At 38.6% G+C, this 23,600-nt stretch overlaps 1 pseudogene; it reads right to left on the minus strand.

Moving 5' to 3' along the window:
- Positions 1–1,155: 1,155 nt before the first annotated feature.
- Positions 1,156–22,792, minus strand: LOC119511798 (annotated as a pseudogene).
- Between the last annotated feature and the right edge of the window lie 808 nt (positions 22,793–23,600).

The raw sequence follows: 23,600 nt of genomic DNA on the forward strand, positions 1-23,600 counted from the left end.
ATAAATTTCCTTCTCAGCACTGCCTTTGCTGAATCCCATAAGGTTGGATATATTACATTTTCATTTTCATTCACCTCAAGATATTTCCTAATTTTATTTCTGAATTTCTCTTCAACCCATTGGTTAAGATTATGTTTAATTTTCACATATTTATGAATTTTCCATATCTCCCTCTGTTACTGTTTTCCAGTTTCATTCTGCTGTGGTCAGAGAATATTCATGGTTTGATTTCAATAGATTTAAATTTATTGAGACTTGTTTTGTCACCCAACATATGGTATCCTGGAGAATGATTCATTTTCACTTGAGAAGAATGTCTATTCTATTTTTGTTGATTGCAGTTTACCATATTTTCTGGTAGGTTTAGTTGGTTTAGCACATCATTAAATTTCTATACTTCCTTATTGATGTTATGATTAGGTGCCACAACTATTATTAAGAGTGGTGTGATAGTCTCCTACCTGTTATTGTAGTACTGTCAACTTCTCTCTTAAAACCTGTCAGTGTCTGCTTCATAAATTCTGGGGTTCTTCTGGTAGGTGCATAAATATATTTATAATTGTTATATCTTCCTGTTGAATTGACCCCCTTATCAGTATGTAATGACCATGTTTGTCCCTTATAACTGTTTTGCACTTAAAGTCTACTTTACCTGATATTAATATAGGCACTGCAGCTCTCTTTTGGTTCCTACTTGCATGGAATATGTTTTTTCCTTCCTTTTACCCTCAACTTACATGTATCTTTGAAGTGAAGTGAGTCTCTCATAGACAGCATATTCTGGGTCATGCTTTCTTTCTCTTTTCTTTTTTTGTTTTTTTTAATCCATTCTGCCTATCTGTGACTTTTGTCTGGGGAGTATAATCTTTTACATTTAAAGTCACTACTGATAATACAGGACTCTGCTTGTCATTTTGCTGTTTACTCTTTGTAAGTATTATCACTTTTGTGTCCCTCAGTTCCTCCATTAATGCCTACTTTCATATTTATTTGATTTTTGTGGGTTTTACCATATTGAGTGACTTCTTATTTCTATTTGGATATATTTTCATCTATTTTCCTTGTGATTACCATGGGGTTAAAATTTAACAACCTAAATATGTAACAATCATATTTGGTTTGATAATAACTTGTCTTCAATTTCATACACATACACTTTTCTTCTACCCCACTGCCCTGTCACCTCTTTTTTATGTGCTTGTTACCACTTATATCTTTGTACATTGTATGTCCAGCCATAGATTTATCATTACTTTTTATGCATTTTTATTTTAGCATCTGTAGGAACTATGAAGTGGAGTTACACACCAATGAATACACTGAAATAATACATTTATAATTACCCAAAAGTTTACCTTTGCTGCTGGTCTTTATATCTTTACTCTGCTTTGAACAACTGTCTAGTGTCCTTTCCTTTCAGCTGAAGAACTTCCATTAACATTACTTATAGTTCAGGTCTAGTAGTGATGAACTCCCTCAGTTTTTGTTTATCTGAGAATATTTTAATCTCTCTCATTTTTGAAAGGGAGTCTTCCTGGGTAAAAAGATTCTGGGCTGATAGTTATTTTTCTTTCAGCTTTTGAAGGATGAAACCCACTACTTCTTACCTCCTTGGTTCCTGGGAGGAACCATGCTTTTGATACTCCTTTGTATGAAGGACATTGCTTTTCTTTCACTGCTTTCAGAACTCTTTCCATTTATCTGGCATTCAATAGTGGAATCAATAAATGGCACTGTACATATTTTTCATTATATCCTGTTTCATGTTCTCTGAGCTTCTTGGATGTGCATATTCACATCTTTTGCTAAGTTTGGGAAGTTCTCTGTGATTATTTCTTTGAATATTTCTTCTGCCCTTGCTCTCTTTCTTTGGGACTCCTATAATGGATACATTGATGTGCTTCACGGTGTCTGATTGTTGCCTTAGGCTATTTTCACTTTTAATATTTCTTAATATTGTTATATCAGTATTTCTTTCTGCTCATAAGCTGCCTCATTTCAAATGTCTTGCCTTTGAGTTCACTGATTCTTTCATTTGCCAGTTCCATTCTACTCTTAAAACCTTCCTGGGCATTTTTCACTTCAGTTATTTTGGGCTTCAACTCCTATAGTTCTGTTTGGCTCCTTTTAAAAATATTATCTCTTTATTTAGACTTTCATATTGTTCACTTATTGTTTTCCTGATATCCTTTAGTTCTTTCTCTGTGCTTTTCTTCATCTCCTTGAGGATTTTTTTTTGTAAAAATAATTGTTCTTTTATTTCATTGGAAAGTGGTGGGCCCTGCTTTCTGTACTTCCAGACCAAGGTAAGGTAATGCCTCCTTAGCCTTTGGGCTACTGGAGTACTATGGTCTCTGCCTTCCCAGGAGTCAGGAACAGTTTCTGTATTGTCCAGCTTGACTGTGTCCAAACTTGTCTGAAGGCTCCTATCTGGTCTTTTTTCCTGGCCACCTACTTCTGAATCATTCTTTGCTCTCCCTCTGGATAGGACACTATTTTCCCCATTGCTAAGCCAGTGCTGGAATCTGTGTTGCACAGAAGAGAGGATAAAACCACGGATGCCACCAAATTCCCATCTGGGACACAGATCCCTTCAGTCAGTCCTTTCTCTCTGGTGGCTTCAGTCTGTACTCCCATGCAAGCCCCTTCTGTGAGACATGAAGGAAGATGGACAACGGGTCACTTATGAGTGGGAGGTGAGAGAAAATACACCAGCCTAATCTTGGAAGCATACTCTTTGTAATCTCTTGTCCTTATTCTTGAGTGATCCCTTCAGACAGGGCCTGGAAGGGCTAGGCAATATGGCAAGTAAGGCCCTCTCTACCCTGGCCCTGGGAGGCTATACCAGGGGTGTGTCCAGTAGCCCCAACAGTGAGGTATGGCAGTGATGTGCATGCTCTGAGAATAACAGTGGCTCATTGTGATTCCTGCCAAGGGTTGGGCCATTGATACAGCCACAGAGGCCACAGGAGAAAGATACAGACACAGGAGGCATGGAGACATGTGGAGGTGCCATTCCCTGGGCAATTGAGCCAGGGTAGCTGACAGTGGCATGATCTCTGGGTTCAAGTGTGGGGGTGGGGTTGGTAGAGCAGCATGAAGTATAGCATTAGTTGAGGGAGTAGCTGAAGCTGTAGCAGGGGACAAAGGGTGGGGCTGTGGAGCCTGGCTGCTGAGAGTACTGTGAGTCTGAGCAATGCCATGGTTAAAAGAGGCCACAGTGCCTACAGTAGGGGCCAGCATCTGCTTAGTGGCTGGTGCAGTGGAGCTCAGGGTCATTCTCTTGGCCTGATTTCAGAACTGGGCATTCTGTTCCAGTAGTATCTCATTGGTGTACAGCAAGTTGCTAAACTGTTTTTTTTTTTAGCTCCTCTACCCACTTCTTGAGCATGGCATTCTACTCTCTAGTCAGCCTGCATTGCACCCCTCAGGATGGGGCCAGTCTATATTCATATGATTTAAAATGGGGGCCATTTAGGGGTGGCAGCATCCAACTCACCAACACTTGAGGCTTGGCTCAAGATCCTTAAAGCCCCTGTCAGGGAGGTTGTAGACGTCATAGAGATCATGGCATCATCCTGGAGGGACTGGGCCTGTAGAGGTCCAACCACTAATACCTCCTTCACAACAGCATCAAACTCAAAATCCCATTGCAGGTGGTGGAACTTGCACTTGGCTCATCTCTGGCAGTCCACCCTGAGGAAATCATAGCAGTTAGAGACTTCCTCCTTACCATTTGGTAGGTAAGCCGGTGAAAGGCCCAGGCTGGCTGCCACTTCTTGAAGATTTTTAAGATCATTTTTTTAAAAGGGTTTATTTGTTATGGCTGCATTTTTGTCATCTTTGTTGGTGTTTTCTGGATTTTTATCCTCTTCCTTTGGATGAGTCATCATTTCTTGTTTGTCTTGTACTCTTGTTGCACACTGTACATTTTAATACTTAAAAATTCTGACTGTGGGATTTGTTCCCTGGGAAGTCTGTTTCTTGGTTTTGTAACCAGCTGGTGATAAGGCAGATATTTTCTTGAGCTTCAGCCCTCCTATGAAGAAGGTCTGACAACAGTGAATGTAGTGTGCAGGGTTTTTCCCTGTCTTTGTGAACCTGTCTTGTCCTGGGCTTTTGCTTGTTATTTATTTGGAGTTTCCTTATTTACAGGAGTTTGGTTCTCCCCTCTTTTTCCCAGGAGACAGACCTCCCTTTCCCAGATGTCTGATGATGGCAAGCTTTTGTTCCAGACTGTCTGCTTCTATAGTGTTTTAACTCCTTTCATTGTCTCATACTGTTTGTCTGAAGAGCAAATTCTAGAAGGAGGGTCACCCAGAGAGGACTTTCCCTAATCAATCATTTTCAGTGTAAACAGGGCAAGGGACCACAAAGGGGGTGCAGAACTGGCTCCAAAGGGAGTCAGCAAGGGTGCTAAGAGCCTCTCCAAGGGCTCCCCAAAGCTGAGCTTTCTTGGACTGCCCAGCAAATGCAGCCCTTCAGCTAACTGTTCTCTGCTTCTTTAAATCTCTAGGAGGTTTGAAACAATGGCTGCCACTGTCTTTGGTGCAGGTTGAAACAATGGCATCAATAGCTTTCTGTTGAGGAAAAAATACAATAATATCTTAATTTAATGAATGATTACACATTACTTTTCTAGTCATATTGATCCATTTGTTGTTGAATCTTGCTTAATTATTCTGCTTATATTAGAATATTCAGAGGTCTGAATAGTCTGCCTATATTAGTAATTCTGAATAATACAAAGGTATTTGAGGGGTTCATTTTTGGAGTCACATGATGTATAAATTTCTTAGAAATATTTCTAGGATTAAAATCATGCACAAAAATGAAAACACTAAGAAAGAGAATATTGGTCAGCTGTACAAAGGAATGAAGCCCTGATACATGTGACAACATGGACAAACCTTGAGTACCTAATATTGAGTGAAATAAACCAAAAGATGAATACAGTGTGATCTCACTGTTGTGAATTAATTATACAATAAGCAAGCCCATAGAGTTAGAATCTAGAATATAGGATACCAGGACATGGCTTGCACTTAGGGAATGGGGAGTTGATGCTTAAGTTTACAGAATTTCTATTTAGAATGATGATAAAGGTGTGGAAATTGTTGGTGAGAATGGTAGCACATTTTTGTGAGTATAATCAACAGTACTTAACTATATAGGTAAATGTGCTTAAAGGAGGAAATATTAGTATGAATATATTACTGAAATAAAAATTAAGACAAAAAATAGGGCTGTACAGCACAGAGAACTCTACAGTAGACAATGAACTGTAGTTAATAGTGCAAGAATAAAAATGTTCTTTCATGGGTTATAACAAATGTATGACAAAGTGGTATTAATAGAATGGTATATCAGAAGAATGCAACTAATGTAAATAATGGGTGATGGAAGTATTTAAATAATCTTTCATCAATCGTAACAAAGATAACTACTGTTAAACAGAAGTAATATATTTAAAAAGTACTATCATCAATTGTAAGAAATGTTGCACACCAATGCAAGTTGTTGTGGGTGATGTACAGGAATCCTGTATTTTATTCATGATTGATTGTTTTGTAAACTCACAACGTCTCTAATAAAAAAAGAAATTTTTAAAAAAAATTTGAAGAAAACACAATAATATAGTCAAGAGATGGTCTATTAAAAGAAAATGAAAAGACAGAGTAATCATATACAATGCATGAACATTGATTTGTTTCTTATTTAATTAACTATAGGGGATGAATAGGAAATGATATTAAAGAATTGTTAACAAATTTCATAGGCAGAAATTATGTCTTTTTATATACATGTAGATATACTTCTTTGTTGGAGACTCATGCTGAAGAATTTATAGGAGAATTTTATAATATCTGCAAATTATTTTCTCACAGTTACACGCACAAACACAAATAGAGAAATGTATAGAGAGATAGATAGCTACAGAAAATGTATTTGGCAAATTTTAGAAATGGTTGACTAGGTTTTGGCTCCATCAGTGTTTATTATACTGTTATTCTAAGAGTTCTGTAAGTTTACAGGTTAGGGGGGAAATATATGTTGTAGGTATTCCATTGTTATAGAATATTCCCCATGCTGTTGTGTAAGCAGAAAGACTGTTAGTAGCTATTGCGTCTAAAAATTATGGTAGCAAATGGTTAATAGGGAATTGTACACCCATTTTATGCCAAATGACTACCTCAAAAATCATTTCTTTGTTCCAAGAGAGATGCACTCTTCATAGATGGGGTCTGGCTGTCATGAAGCATCTTGCATGTCTCTGATGTGACATAATATTAAGTACACAGCTTCACTTACAAAGTGTTCTTGAACTAAAATATTGTTCTTGTTGGAGATATTGAGTCTCTGGGTGTGGGCAGAAGAAAGGAAGATGAACTCACTACTTGTTCCTTCCTGGTCAGATGGTCAGCTCTTTGACAGGCAAGATTCTCAACCTAATTCCATTAGTGCTGGAGTTCCTACAGATTTCTTTAAACTCAAGCAATAAGATTGTGGTTACTCTGTAAAGGTTTACATTTTTGTAGAAATTAAAATGTTTCTAGCCAAGAGTAATTTTATCTCATTAACGTTTTTTTAAATGCATGAACATAAAAATTATATTCAGTATTTTGTTGTTGAATAATTTCCAAGACCCTTCTTCACAGAGAAAATCATAAGTATGTTATAGTTTTCATGATTGTTACCAACAAGCCCTTCATACTTCTCCACATGCATTCTTTAGCTTTTCATTCATCTTTTTTAAAATTTTATTTTGAAATAAATTCAAACTTACAGGAACAGTTGCAGAAACAATATAAAACCCATATACAGAACTCCAGCATAACCCAACCCCCCTGTCCCGACACCCTGATCCACCAACTTTAACATCCTGTCACACCACCATTTCTCTCTTTCCCTCCCTCCATCCCTCCCTCCCTATCATCCATCATCTATTGCTCTGTCTTCTGAACATATGAGAGCAAGCTGCACACATCCTTGAACAAAATATAATTCACATATATAATTCCCATGAACAAGTACATTCTTTTATGCAATCCCATTAAGTGCAGCTAAGAAGTTCGAGAAATTCAACATTGATACAAAGCTTGTATTCTAAATTTCCTTTTTTTTTCTTATGTCCCAACTGTGTCCCTTTGTGCCTCCTCTCCTCCATCCTCAGATCCAATCCAGGATTATCCTTGGTATTTAATTGTTATTGTCTATTTAGACTGTCTTTTTCTCTCTCTCTCTTTTTTTTTTCACTTGTGGAAACATATATGCAGCCTAAATCTTCCCATTCCAACCCCTTCCTAGCATTCCATTAGTGGGATTAATCACATTTAGAATGTTGCAATGCTATCACCCTCCCACCATCCATTACTAGAAATTTCCCTTCACCCCAAACAGAAACCCTATACTCATTTCTTAACTCCTCATTGCCCCTTCCCCCACTTCTCATAACCCATACTCTACTTTTCATGTCTATGGTCATATTCTCTGATAATTTCTTTGTGTTTACCATGGGGCTTAAATTTAACCTCTTAAATCTCTAACAATGTTGTTTTTCTTTGATACCAACTTAACTTCAGTAGGACATGCAAACCATGTTCCTATACTCCTCCATTTCCCCACCTTTATGTAGTTCTTCTCAAAAATTACATATTTTACATTGAGTCCAAAACCACTGATTTGTCATTACAGTTTATGTATTTTAGATCCTGTAGGAAGTAAATAGTGGAGATACAAAACAAAAATACAGTAGTTTTGGTATTTATATTTACCATGTGATCTTTACTGGGACTCTTTATTTCTTCATGTAATTTCAGTCAATTGTTTAATGTCCCTTCCTTTCAGCCTGCTCAATTCCCTTTAGCCTTTCTCATAGGACTGATATACTGGTGATGAAGTCCCTCAGCTTTTGACTATCTGGGAATGTTTTCATATCCCCCTCATTTTTAACCTATCGGTGTTTGTCAATTTTTTAAGTCTCTGATGGTTATTGACTTCTATTTGTATTCCATTGTGGTCAAAGAATGTGCTTTGAATATATTCAATTTTTTTTTTTTTAATTTATTGAGGCTTGTTTTATGTCCCAGCATATGGTCTATTCTGGAGAAAGATCCGTGATCACTAGAGAAGAATGTGTGTCCTGGTGATTTGGGATGTAAGGTTCTATATATGTCTGTTAAAATTCTCTGTATCTCTCCTTTCTTTGTTTCTCTGTTGGTAGGGCTCTCTTTAGTATCTGAAGTAGGGCAGGTCTTTTTTTAGCAAAATCTCTCAGCATTTGTTTGTCTGTGAAAAATTTAAGCTCTCCCTCAAATTTGAAGGAGAGTTTTGCTGGATAAAGTATTCTTGGTTGGAAATTTTTCTCTCACAGAATTTTATATATGTCATGCTACTTCCTTCTCGCCTCCATGGTGGCCACTGAGTAGTCACTACTTAGACTTATGTTGTTTCTTTTGTATATGGTGAATTGCTTTTCTCTTGCTGCTTTCAGAACTTTTTCCTTTTGTTCAATATTTGACAGTCTGATCAGAATATGTCTTGGAGTGGGTTTATTTGGATTTATTCTATTTGGAGTTCACTGGGCATTTATGCTTTGTGTATTTATATTGTGTAGAAGGTTTGGGAAGTTTTCCCCAACAATTTCTTTGAGTACTCTTTCTAGACCCTTCCCCTTCTTTTCCCCTTCTAGGACATCAATGAGTCTTCAATTTGGATGTTTTATTTTATCTATAGTATCCCTGAGATCCATTTCAATTTTTTCAATTCTTTTCCCCATTCTTTCTTTTGTTCTTTCATTTTCCATTTTGGGGTCTTTGAGGACACTGAATCTTTGTTCAACTTCCTCTAATCTTGTATTATGAGTATCCAGAGTCTTTTTAATTTGGCCAACAGTTTCTTTTATTTCCATAAGATCTTCTATTTTCTTTATTTACTCTTGCAATTTCTTCTTTGTGCTCTTCTAGGGTCTTCTTTTTTGTTTTTTTTTTTTCTTTTTTCTTTTATCTTCATTTTATTGAGATATATTCACATACCACGCAGTCATACAAAACAAATCGTACTTTCGATTGTTCACAGTACCACTACATAGTTGTACATTCATTACCTAAATCAATCCCTGACACCTTCATTAGCACACACACAAAAATAACAAGAATAATAATTAGAGTGAAAAAGAGCAATTGAAGTAAAAAAGAACACTGGGTACCTTTGTCTGTTTCTTTCCTTCCCCTATTTTTCTACTCATCCATCCATAAACTAGACAAAGTGGAGTGTGGTCCTTGTGGCTTTCCCAATCCCATTGTCACCCCTCATAAGCTACATTTTTATACAACTGTCTTCAAGATTCATGGGTTCTGGGTTGTAGTTTGATAGTTTCAGGTATCCACCACCAGCTACCCCAATTCTTTAGAACCTAAAAAGGGTTGTCTAAAGTGTGCGTAAACGTGCCCACCAGAGTGACCTCTAAGATCCTTTTGGAATCTCTCTGCTACTGAAGCTTATTTCATTTCCTTTCACATCCCCCTTTTGGTCAAGAAGATGTTCTCTGTCTCATGATGCCAGGTCTACATTCCTCCCCGGGAGTCATATTCCACGTTGCCAAGGAGATTCACTCCCCAGGGTGTCTGATCCCACGTAGGGGGGAGGGCAGTGATTTCACCTTTCAAGTTGGCTTAGCCAGAGAGAGAGGGCCACATCTGAGCAACAAAGAGGCATTCGGGAGGAGGCTCTTAGGCACAACCATAGGGAGGCCTAGCCTCTCATTTGCAGCAACCATCTTCCCAAGGGTAAAACCTATGGTAGAGGGCTCAACCCATCAAACCACCAGTCCCCTATGTCTGTGGTCATGTTAGCAACCATCAAGGTGGGGTAGGCCAATACCCCTGCATTCTCCACAGGCTCCTCAAGGGGGCACTACATCTTTTTTTCCTTGTTTTTCTTTCTTTTTTTTTTTTTAACTTTCCCTTCTTTTTTAAATCAACTGTATGAAAAAAAAGTTAAAAAGAAAACAAACATACAATAAAAGAACATTTCAAAGAGACCATAACAAGGGAGTAAGAAAAAGACAACTAACCTAAGATAACTGCTTAACTTCCAACATGTTCCTACTTTACCCCAAGAAAGTTACCTAATATAGCAACATTCCTGTGAACTTGTTCCTACTAAATCCATCAGAAATTAACAGACCATAGTCATTCCTGGGCACCCCAGAACGTTAAATAACTTATCTGTTCTTCTTGGATTATTGTTCCCCCTTCCTTAATTGCTCTCTATTGCTAGTTCCCCTACATTCTACATTATAAACCATTTGTTTTACATTTTTCAAAGTTCACATTAGTAGTAGCATATAATATATCTCTTTTTGTGCCTGGCTTATTTCGCTCAGCATTATGTCTTCAAGGTTCATCCATGCTGTCATATGTTTCACGAGATTGTTCCTTCTTACTGCCGTGTAGTATTCCATCGTGTGTATATACCACATTTTATTTATCCACTCATCTATTGAAGGACATTTGGGTTGTTTCCATCTCTTGGCAATTGTGAATAATGCTGCTATGGACATTGGCATGCAGATACCTGTTCGTGTCACTGCTTTCCGATCTTCTGGGTATATACCGAGATGTGCAATCGCTGGATCGAATGGTAACTCTATATCTAGTTTTCTAAGGAACTGCCAGACTGACTTCCAGAGTGGCTGAACCATTACAGAGTCCCACCAACAATGAATAACAGTTCCAATTTCTCCACATCCCCTCCAGCATTTGTAGTTTCCTGTTTGTTTAATGGCAGCCATTCTAATTGGTGTTAGATGATATCTCATTGTGGTCTTAATTTGCATCTCTCTAATAGCTAGTGAAGCTGAACATATTTTCATGTGTTTCTTGGCCATTTGTATTTCCTCTTCAGAGAACTGTCTTTTCGTATCTTTTGCCCATTTTATAATTGGGCTGTCTGTACTATCGTCATTGAGTTGTAGGATTTCTTTATATATGCAAGATATCAGTCTTTTGTCAGATACATGGTTTCCAAACATTTTTTCCCATTGAGTTGGCTGCCTCTTTACCTTTTTGAGAAATTCCTTTGAGGTGCAGAAACTTCTAAGCTTGAGGAGTTCCCATTTATCTATTTTTTCTTTTGTTGCTTGTGCTTTGGGTGTAAAGTCTAGGAAGTGGCCGCCTATTACAAGGTCTTGAAGATGTTTTCCTACATTATCTTCTAGGAGTTTTATGGTACTTTCTTTTATATTGAGATCTTTCATCCATTTTGAGTTAATTTTTCTGTAGGGGGTGAGGTAGGGGTCCTCTTTCATTCTTTTGGATTTGGATATCCAACTCTCCCAGCCCCATTTGTTGAAAAGACCATTATGACTCAGTTCAGTGACTTTGGGGGCCTTATCAAAGATCAGTCGGCCATAGATCTGAGGGTCTATCTCCGAATTCTCAATTCGATTCCATTGATCTATATGTCTATCTTTGTGCCATTACCATGCTGTTTTGGCAACTGTGGCTTTAAAATAAGCTTCAAAGTCAGGGAGTGTAACTCCTCCCACTTCGTTTTTCTTTTTTAGAGTGTCTTTAGCAATTCGAGGCATCTTCCCTTTCCAAATAAATTTGATAACTAGCTTTTCCAAGTCTGCAAAGTAGGTTGTTGGAATTTTGATTGGGATTGCATTGAATCTGTAGATGAGTTTGGGTAGAATTGACATCTTAATGACATTTAGCCTTCCTATCCATGAACATGGAATATTTTTCCATCTTTTAAGGTCCCCTTCTATTTCTTTTAGTAGAGTTATGTAGTTTTCTTTGTATAGGTCTCTTACATCTTTGGTTAACTTTATGCCTAGGTACTTGATTTTTTTAGTTGCTATTGAAAATGGTATCTTTTTCTTGAGTGTCTCTTCAGTTTGTTCATTTCTAGCATATAGAAACATTACTGACTTATGTGCATTAATCTTGTATCCCGCTACTTTGCTAAATTTGTTTATTAGCTCTAGTAGCTGTATCGTTGATTTCTCAGGGTTTTCTAGATATAACATCATATCATCTGCAAACAATGACAGTTTTACTTCTTCTTTTCCAATTTGGATGCCTTTTATTTCTTTGTCTTGCCAGATTGCCCTGGCTAGCACTTCTAGCACAATGTTGAATAACAGTGGTGACAGCGGGCATCCTTGTCTTGTTCCTGATCTTAGAGGGAAGGCTTTCAGTCTCTCACCATTGAGTACTATGCTGGCTGTGGGTTTTTCATATATGCTCTTTATCATATTGAAGATGTTTCCTTCAGTTCCTACCTTTTGAAGTGTTTTTATCAAAAACGGATGTTGGATTTTGTCAAATGCTTTTTCAGCATCTATTGAGATGATCAATTGATTTTTCCCTTTTGACTTGTTAATGTATTGTAATACATTGATTGATTTTCTTATGTTGAACCATCCTTGCATGCCTGGAATGAACCCCACTTGGTCATGGTGTATGATTTTTTTAATGTGTCTTTGGATTCGATTTGCAAGTATTTTGTTGAGGATTTTTGCATCTATATTCATTAGGGAGATTGGCCGGTAGTTTTCCTTTTTTGTAGCATCTTTGCCTGGTTTTGGTATTAGATTGATGTTAGCTTCATAGAATGAGTTAGGTAGTGTTCCATTTTCTTCAATGTTTTGAAAGAGTTTGAGTAAGATTGGTGTCAGTTCTTTCTGGAAAGTTTGGTAGAATTCCCCTGTGAAGCCATCTGGCCCTGGGCATTTATTTGTGGGAAGATTTTTGATGACTGATTGGATCTCTTTGTTTCTGATGGGTTGGTTGAGGTCTTCTATTTCCTCTCTGGTCAGTCTAGGTTGTTCATATGTTTCCAGGAAATTGTCCATTTCTTCTACATTATCCAGTTTGTTGCCATACAGTTGTTCATAATATCCTCTTATAATTTTTTTAATTTCTTCAGGATCTGCAGTTATGTCACCTTTTTCATTCATTATTTTGTTTATATGGGTCTTCTCTCTTTTTGATTTTGTCAGTCTAGCTAGGGGCTTGTCAATCTTGTTGATCTTCTCAAAGAACCAACTTTTGGTGATATTTATCCTCTCTATTGTTTTTTTGTTCTCTATGTCATTTATTTCTGCTTTAATCCTTGTTATTTCTTTTCTTCTACTTGGTTTAGGATTGGTTTGCTGTTCATTTTCTAGCTTCTTCAGTTGATCCATTAGTTCTTTGATTTTGGCTCTTTCTTCCTTTTTAATATATGCATTTAGTGCTATAAATTTCCCCCTTAGCACTGCTTTTGCTGCATCCCATAGGTTTTGGTATGTTGTGTTCTCATTTTCATTCATCTCTATATATTTAGCAATTTCTCTTGCTATTTCTTTGTTAACCCACTGATGGTTTAAGAGTGTGTTGTTTAATCTCCAGGTATTTGTGAATTTTCTAAGTCTCTGATGGTTATTGACTTCTAATTGTATTCCATTGTGGTCAGAGAATGTGCTTTGAATAATTTCAATCTTTTTAAATTTATTGAGGCTTGTTTTATGTCCCAGCATATGATCTATTCTGGAGAAAGTTCCATGAGCACTAGAAAAGTATGTGTATCCTGGTGATTTGGGATGTAATGTCCTGTATATGTCTGTTAAATCTAATTCATTTATCAGATTGTTTAGGTTTTCAATTTCCTTATTGGTCTTCTGTCTGGTTGATCTATCTATAGGAGAGAGTGATGTGTTGTAGTCTCCCACAATTATTGTGGAAACATCAATTGCTTCCTTTAGTTTTGCCAGTGTTTCTCTCATGTATTTTGTGGCACCTTGATTGGGTGCATATACATTTACGATTGTTATTTCTTCTTGTTGAATTGCCCCTTTTATTAGTATGTAGTGGTCTTCTTTGTCTTTCAAAACATCCCTGCATTTGAAGTCTATTTTATCTGAGATTAATATTGCTACACCTGCTTTCTTTTGGCTGTAGCTTGCGTGAAATATTTTTTTCCATCCTTTCACTTTCAGTTTCCTTGGGCCTTGTATTTTTGTTGGATTTATCTCCCATCCTCTGCCACACAAATACCTTACCAACAAATCTAGAGTAGTTGCTACTTCTTGCTCACTAGGTCCAATCAACATGATATCATCAATATAATGGACCAGTGTGATGTCTTGTGGGAGGGAGAAATGATCAAGATCCCTGCGGACAATATTATGACATAGGGCTGGAGAGTTGATATAACCCTGAGGTAGCACGGTGAATGTAAACTGCTGGTCTTGCCAGCTAAATGCAAACTGTTTCTGGTGGTCCTTGCTGACAGCAATTGAGAAAAAAGCATTTGCCAGATCAATAGCTGCATACCAGGTACCAGGGGATGTGTTGATTTGCTCAAGCAATGATACCACATCTGGGACAGCAGCTGCAATTGGAGTCACCACCTGGTTAAGCTTACGATAATCCACAGTCATCCTCCAAGACCCATCTGTTTTCTGCACAGGCCAAATAGGAGAGTTGAATGGGGATGTGGTGGGAATCACCACCCCTGCATCCTTCAAGTCCTTAAGAGTGGCATTAATCTCTGCAATCCCTCCAGGAATCCGGTATTGCTTCTGGTTCACTACTTTGCTAGGCAGAGGCAGCTCTAGTGGCTTCCACTTGGCCTTTCCCACCATAATAGCCCTCACTCCAGGAGTCAGGGAACCAATGTGAGGATTCTGCCAGTTGCTGAGTATGTCTATTCCAATTATGCATTCCGGCACTGGGGAAATAACCACAGAATGGGTCCAGGGACTCACTGGACCCACTGTGAGATGGACCTGGGCTAAAACTCCATCAATCAACTGACCTCCATAAGCCCCAACTCTGACTGGTGGACCAGAGTGACGTTTTGGGTCTCCGGGAATTAATGTCACTTCTGACCCAGTGTCTAATAATCCACGAAATATCTGATCATTTCCTTTTCCCCAATGCACAGTCACCCTGGTAAAAGGCCGTAGGTCCCCCTGGGGAAGGCTGGGAGGAAGATTAACAGTGTAAATTTTTGGCAGTGTGACAGGGTCCTTCTCCAAGGGTACCCGGCCTTCCCTTCATTCATGAGGCTCTGGATCTGTAAACTGTCTCAAGTCTGGGAATTGATTAAGGGGCCGTGACTCTCTGTTTTTGTAATTCAAGGGAGATTTTTATTCACGTGGCCTAGAATTCTTCTGCTTATATAGTTCAAACAAGAATTTAGTCGATTGCCCATCTATTTTACTACTTGGTACTCCATGATCCACTAGCCACTGCGAGTCATATTATTTTGATTGCTGCTTTGAGCCTGTTTTCCATTATGGTAGCCCTGTCCACCTTGTCTGTGGCGATTAACTGCAGCCACTTGGCTTCTGCTGACTCGGGACCCGATTATCCCCATTGTGTTTAAGGATTCCAGTTCAGTGACAGCAGTTCCTACAGTAATATCTGACCTACAGAGAAGGGTGACTACAGAGCTCTTCAGGAATGATGGAGCTAGTTTCACAAATTTATTCCTTACAGTCCTGGTAAACGGTGTGTCCTCTGGACATTCCAGGACTGTGTGAGCAGGTTTTCCATGATAAATCCACTCTAACATTCCAATCTCTCTAAGCCTTTGAATCCCCTCCTCCACATTATACCAGGGCAGTTCTGGCATTTCAACTTCTGGTAATGCCGGCCACCTTTTGATCCATGTTTCAGCCAGCCACCCAAACAAACTGTTAACACCCTTTCTAACCCCTCGAGCTACAACATTGAATGCAGAATCTCTGCTTAGTGGGCCCATATCAGTAAATTCAGCCTGATCCAACCTTATATTCCTTCCACCATTATCCCACACTCTCAATATCCATTCCCACACATATTCCCCTGGTTTCTGTCTGTATAAGTTGGAAAACTCATACAGTTCTTTTGGAGTATAGCGTACTTCCTCATGGGTCACACTTTGTACCTCACCCTTTGGGGCTTGTTGGGACTTGAGCCTAGTTATAGGTCTTGAAGCAAAAACTGTTGGTGGGGGTGGGTCATGAAAAGAGTTAGAATTATCTCTCAAGCCATTCACCTCAGGGCACTCTGTTGCATTTTCATCTCTTAAAACAGGATTAGTCTCTCCAGACGAAAGAGTGAGGGCTGCTTCCTCAGGAGAGGTGATTACAAGATTAGCAGGCATTGAAGGGTCAATCTCCTTAGGTGGGAGTTGTGTGGCAGGCTCCTTAGGGCAGACTGGAGGCAGAGAAGCTGTTTCCCCAGGACAGCCCTCTAAAGGTAAATCTAACAATGACCCAGCAGAATCCAGGGTTCCAATGTCCTCACTGTCATTATTATCAATCCATATGTCTCCATCCCAAGTTTCTGGGTCCCATTCTTTTCCAATCAATGCCTTTACTTTAACAGCAGACACCCTGAGAGGTTTAGATTTTAGTTTATGCTGTAAATGTGCTACTCGCACAATAAGAGACTGCATCTGATTTTCAGAAACCTCCAGTCTGCGGGCACAGGAAATAAGATTTTCTTTCAGGGCACAGATGGAACTCTTTACATCTGTCATACAGCATTCAAGTTTTGAATTTGAAGCCTTTAGCTCATCCCTTTCTCTTACAACTGTATCCAAAGTATCTAAGAGCAGCCAGCCAACATCATTATACTTCTTAATACTGCAAAACTCTGTGAAAGTGTCAAAAACACTGTCACCCAGAGCCTCGCTTCGTACCAGAGCACAATTAGGAGAATCAAATGGTGCTATTTTGCGTATTTCCTTTGCCAACTCCTGCCATGGACTCTTAGTACCCTCTTGATTATTGGAAATAGAGTCATTAGTGCCTCTGAATCTAATCATAGTAGAAAACAAGTTGTAAAAGCCCATTTTAAGATTCCGTTTCTCAAGAACCACTCTCGGTACCAAGTTGTATTAGTTAGGGTTCTCCTGGGAAACAGAATCAATGAGAGATGTCTCTTATTATCAAATTGTAAAAGTGACTCACGCAACTGCGGGAGTGCACGAGTCCAAATTCTGCAGAGCCGTCAACAAGCTGTCAACTCCAAGGAAGACGTCCAACGAACTCCTAGGGAAACGAACCGACAACTTTGACGAACTCCTCAGGAAACGAACCGACAACTTTGACGAACTCCTCAGGAAACGAACTGGCAACTTCGACAAGCTCCCCAGGAAAAGCTTCACTGAGCAGCTGAAGAAGAAGTGAAGGTTCTCTAACCGTCCGGCTTATAAGCCTCCAACTGATCACCTGGACCAAATCCAGCCAATTGCATTCTCTCACTGTGGAAGCATGCCCCTTGATGAGTCATCAGTCAGCTGCAATTGACTGATGATCCGACAAACCAACCAGCCTCAAATAGCCTCACAGGAATCGTCAGGCCAGTGCCCGCTTGACCAGACAGCTAGGCCACCTAGCCAAGTTGACACATGAACCCAACCATCACACCCTCTCTCTCTAGCTAAGCCAACTTGGCAGGTGAAATCACTGCCCTCCCCCTTACATGGGCTCTGACACCCAGGGGAGTGAATCTCCTTGGTAATGTGGAATATAACTCCTGGTGAGGAATCTAGACCTGGCATCATGCGATGGAGAACATCTTCTTGACCAAAAGGGGGATGTGAAAGAAAATGAAATAAGCTTCAGTGGCAAAGAGATTCCAAAAGGAGCTGTGAGGTCAGTCTGGTGGGCACTTTTACACACAACATATACAACCCTTTTTAGGTTCTAATGAATTGGAATAGGTAGTAGTAAATACCTGAAACTATCAAACTACAACCCAGAACCCATGAATCTTGAAGATGGTTGTATAAAAATGTAGCTTTTGAGGAGTGACAATGTGATTGGGAAAGCCATATGGACCACACTCTCCTTTGTCTAGTTTATGGATGGGTGAGTAGAAAAATGGGGGAAGAAAAAGAAAGGCATCCAGGGTTCTTTTTTACTTTAATTGCTCTTGTTCACTTTAATTTCCATTCTTATTATTTTTGTGTGTGTGGTAATGAAAATGTCAAAAATTAATTTTGGTGATGAATGCACAACTATATAATGGTACTGTAAACAATTGAATGTATGCTCTGTTTTGTATGACTGCATGGTATGTGAATATATCTCAATAAAAATGAATTATAAAAAAAATCAGTCAACCATATATCTTGGGGTCTATTCTGAACTCTCATTTTGATTCCATTGATCAATATGTCTATCTTTATGACAATACCATGTTCTTTTGACCATTATAGCTTTATAGTAGTCTTCAAAGCTTGGAAGTGTAAATACCCCCACTTTGTTCTTCTTTTTCTTAGGATGTTTTTAGCAATTTGAGGCCCCTTTCCCTTCCAAATAAATTTGATAACTAGCTTTTCCAAGTCTGCAAAGTAGGTTGTTGGAATTGGATTGGGATTGCATTGAATCTATAGATCCGTTTGGAAAGAATTGACATCTTAACAATATTTTGTCTTCTTACCCTATGAGCATGGGATAATTTTCCACCTATTTAGGTCCTTTTTTATTTCTCTTAGTAAAATTTTGTAATTTTCTGTTTAGAGCCCTTTTATACCCTTGGTTAAGTTTATTCCTAGGTACTTGATTTTTTTAGTTCCTATTAGAAATGGAATTTTTTTTTGGATTGTCTCTTTAGTTAGGTCATTGCTAGTGTAGAGGAACATTACTGACTTATGTGCATTAATCTTATATCCCAACACTCTGCTGAATTTTTTTATTAGCTCAAGTAACTTTGTGGTCATATTCTCAGGATTTTTCAAATATATGATCATAGCTTCTGAAAATAATGACTGTTTTACTTCCCCCTTTCCAATTTGGATAGCTTTACATCTTTATCTTGGTGTATTACTCTGGCTAGAACTTCTAATACAATGTTGAATAATAGAGGTGACAGTGGACATCCTTGTCTCATTCCTGGTCTTAGGGGAAAGCTTTCAGCCTCTCACCATTGAGTACTCTGCTGGTTGTAGATTTTTCATATATGCCCTTTATCATATTGAGGAAGTTTCCTTTAATTTCTACATTTTGAAATGTTTTGATCAAAAATGGATGTTGAATTTTGTTGAATGCTTTTTCAGCATCCATCAAGATGATCATTTGATTTTTCCATTTTAATTTGTTATTGTGTTGAATCACATTAACTGATTTTCTTATGTGGAAACACCCTTGCATGCCAGGAATGAACCCCACTTGGTCGTAGTGTATAATTCTTTTAATGTGCTGTTGGATTTGATTTGCAAGTATTTTGTTTAGGATTTTTGCATTTTTGCTGGTTTGAATGTATTATGGCCCCCAGAAAAAGCCATATTCTTTGATGCAATCTTGTGGGGCAGACATTTTAGTGCTGATTAGATTGGAATTCTTTGAGTGTTTCCATAGAGATGTGCCCCACCCAACTGTAGGTGATAACTCTAATGAGATATTTTCCATGGAGGTGTGGCCCCACCCATTCAGTGTGGATCTTGATTACTGGAGCAGTATATAACCTCAGACAGAAGGAGCCAGCTTGCAACAGCCAAGAGTGACACTTTGAAGAAAGCACAGGAGCTGCAGATGAGAGACAGTTTGGAGATGGCCATTGAAAGCAGACTCTTGCTCGGAGAAGCTGAGAGAGGACAAATATCCCAAGTGAAACTAAGAGTGACAGTTTTGAGGAACTACTGCCTAGAGAGGAATGTCCTGGGAGAAAGCCATTTTGAAACCAGAACTTTGGAGCAGGCACCAGCCATGTGCCTTCCCAGCTAACAGAGGTTTTCTGGACACCATTGGCCATCCTCCAGTGAAGGTGTCCAGTGTGTTACTTTGGACACTTTATGGCCTTAAGACTGTAACTGGGTAACAAAATAAACCCCCTTTTATAAAAGCCAATCCTTCTCTGGTGTTTTGAATTCTGGCAGCATTAGCAAACTAGAACAGCATCTATATTCATTAGGAAGATTGGCCTTTAGTTTTCCTTTTCTGTAATGTTTTATATGGTTTTGGCATCAGAGTGATATTAGCTTCATAAAATGACTTAGGTAGTGCTCCTTTTTCTTCAATTTTTTGAAAGACTTTGAGCAGAATGGTGTCAATTCTTTTTGGGATGTTTGGTAAAATTCCCCTGTGAAGCCATCTGGCCCTGAGCCAGGTAGATTTTTGATGACTGGTTAGATCTGTTTGCTTGTGATTGGTTTGTTGAAGTCTCCTAATTCTTCTTGGATCAGTCTAGGCTGTTCATGTGTTTCCAGGAAATTGTCCATTTCCTCTAGATTGTCTAGCTTGTTGGCATACAGTTGTTCATAGCATCTTCTTAACATATATTTTTTTATTTCCTTGAGATTTGTAGCAATTATCCTCTTCCCATTTCTGATTCTATTTATTTGGGTCTTCTCTCTTTTTGACTTTGTCAGTCTAGCTAAGGGTTTGTCAATCTTGTTGATCTTCTCAAAGAACCAACTTTTGGTTTTATTTATTCTCTGTATTGATTTTGTTCTTCAGCTCATTTATTTCTGCTTTAATCTTTGTTATTTCTTTTTGTCTACTTGCTTTAGGGATAGTTTGCTGATCATTCTTTAGCCTCTTCAGTTTTTCAGTTAGGACTTTAATTTTAGCTCTTTTTTGCTTTTTGATATATGCATTTAGAGCTATAAATTTCCCTTTCGGCACTGTCTTCACTGCATCCAACAGGTTTTGATATGTTGTGTTCTCATTTTCATTTGTCTCTAGATATTTACTAATTTCTCTTGCAAATTCTTCTTAGACCTACTGGTTGTTTAGGAGTGTGTTATTTAACCTCCATATATTTGTAAAAGATCTGGTTCTTTGGTGATTGTCAATTTCTAGTTGCATTTCATTGTGGCCAGAGAATGTGCTTTGAATAATTTCAGTCTTTTTAAATTTATTAAGACTTGTTTTGTACCCCAGCATATAATATATCCTGGAAAATGTTCCATTGGGCACTAGAGAAGAATATATACCCTGGCATTTGGGGATGCAATGATTTATATATGTTTGTTAAGTTTAATTCATTTATCATATTGTTTCAGTTCTCAATTTCCTTTCTGGTCCTCTGTCTAATTGTTCTATCTATACAAGAGAGTGGTGTATTGTAGTCTCCCACTATTATTGTAGACTTATCTATTGCACCCTTCAGTTTAGCCAATGTTTGTCTCATGTATTTTGGAGGCCCTTGATTGAGTACATAAACATTTATAATTATTTTTTGTTGGTGAATTATCCCTTTTATTTATAGTATCCTTCTTTATCTCTCATGACATCTTTGCATTCAAAGTCTATTTTGTACAATATTAGTATAGCAACCCCAGCTTTCTTTTGATTGCAGTTTGTGTGGAATATTTTTTCCATCCTTTCACTTTCAGTCTTTGTGTCACAGGGTCTAAGATGACTCTCTTGTAAACAGCATATAGCTGGGTTATATTTTTTCATCCATTCCACCAGTCTGTATCTTTTAATTGGAAAGTTTCATCCATTCACATTCAAAGTTATTGCTGTGAGGGGAGTTCTTAAACTAGTCATCTTATCATTTGTTATTTAGTTGTTAGATCTATTTTTTCCCTCTTTTTTTCCCCTTTAAATCACCCTAACAGCTCTTCAGTTTTGTGCTCTTCTTCTGACCTCTCTGTTCTTTCTTTCTCAGCTGTTAGAGCCCCTTTAGCATTTTTTGTAGGGCAGGTCTCCTGTTAACAAATTCTCTCAGCATTCATTTGTGAAAATTTTAAGCTCTCCCTCAACTTTGAACGAGAACTTTTCTGGATGAAGAATTCTTGCCTAGCAATTTTTCTCTTTCAGAATCTGAAATATGTCACACCACTGCCTTCTTTCCTCCATGATGCCCACTGAGTAGTCAGTACTTAGTCTCTTGTTGTTTCCCTTGTATGTGGTGAATTGCTTCTCTCTTACTGCGTTCAGAATTCTTTCCTTCTCTCCAGCATTTGACAATCTAATCAGTATGTATCTCAGAGTAGGTTTATTTGGATTTATTATTTTTGGGATTCTTTGGGCATCTTTATTTTGCCTATTTATGTTGTTTAGAAGGTTTGGGAAGTTTTCCCCAACAATTTCTTTGAATACTCTTCTTAGCCATTTAATCTTCTCTTACCCTTCTTGAACACCAAGGATTCTTTTGGCACTTTACATTGTCCATCATGTCCCTGAGATCCATTTCAAATTTTTTTTATTTTTTTCACCATTTGTTCTTTTGTGCTTTCACTTTTCACCACCCTATCTTTGAGGTCACTAATTCATTTCTCTTTGTCTTTAAATCTGTTATTATGTGTCTCAATATTTTTAATTTAATCAACAGTAGCTTTTATTTCCATAGGATCCACTATTTCTTTTATTTACTCTTGCAAATTCTTCTTTATGCTCTTTAGAGTCTTCTTCATGTCCTTTATATTCTGAGCCATAATACTAATATGTGTGTACTTCTTTGATTAATTTCTCCAAATTTTGTGTCTCTTCTGGCTTTTTAATATGTTCATTTGACTAGTTCATATCTTCTATATTCTTCAAATGATTTGTAATTTTCTTCTGGCTTTGAGGCATTTGCTTATCTTGACAGGGTTATTTTGGAAAGTGCAGAATTAATTGAGCATTTGTATAATTTGGTTTGCTAGAGTGCAGTTTCCCAATCCTACCAGCAGGTGGTGCTCTCGAGGCACAGCTTGCTGGAGTGCAGTTTCCCTAACCTACCAGCAGATGTCACTCTTGAGGTATAGCTTTCTGTAGTGCAGTTTCCCCTAACCTACCAGCAGGTGGAGCTCTCAAGTAGGTCTTCCCTGTGTGGTGGGTGGAGTCCATACCTGGTGGGATACCAATCATTGCACCAGATCTCCATGTGCACTGAGGAATCCAAGTCCTGGGGCTACAAAATGGGCCCCAAGCAGTTAGGCAGGGAGCCTAATCAAGGGTACCCCACAGGTGGGACGTGGGCCCTGCCTGCAGGTTCTCTGACTGCCTTGCACCCACAAATCTCTGGCATGTGGGAGGGGCTCTGGTATGGTGCTTCCCCCTTCCCTACTTCTTGCTGTTGCACCCCCTGGACTTCCGCGGGGGAAGAGCAATCACTACCCACCAGGTTCCTTCATGGGAGCTCCCCACTGTCTGGCTGTGGAGGATCAACCTCCCAGCAAACTGTCAAGATAGGTGGATGGGAGAGGACAGTCACTACTCTTGCCCAGTGGTGATTTTGCTGCTGCCTGCCTGTGGGTTGTGTGGTTTGGATAGGGAACACACTCACCAGGTCCCTCCAGCCACTGTCCCTCCTCTGTTTTTGTCATGTGTCCCCTCCATGTACTGTGGGGGACCCTCTATGGCTGGTCATACCCCAGAACCATGGTCTCTGGCATCTTCCAGACCCTTTCTAGTTACTCTGATGGAGAAGAAGTCTGTTCTGCCTCATCTACCCCATCATCTTCCAAGTACATTTACTCTTGAATTGCCCCCTTACTAAGTACAGTATACCATATTTTCTATGAACATCCACAACACAGAAAGAACACTTAAAAATGAATATGGGGAAAAAGTGAGTTGACTTCCAGGGAAGATGGTGGAGTAAGGATACCCAGGACTTAGTCCTTCCTCCAAAGCAGCTAGTAAACAGACAGGAAGTGCCTGAAATAATCATTCT

This window comes from Choloepus didactylus, chromosome 2 (assembly GCF_015220235.1).
Source record: "Choloepus didactylus isolate mChoDid1 chromosome 2, mChoDid1.pri, whole genome shotgun sequence".
NCBI classification, from domain to species: Eukaryota; Metazoa; Chordata; class Mammalia; order Pilosa; family Megalonychidae; genus Choloepus; species Choloepus didactylus.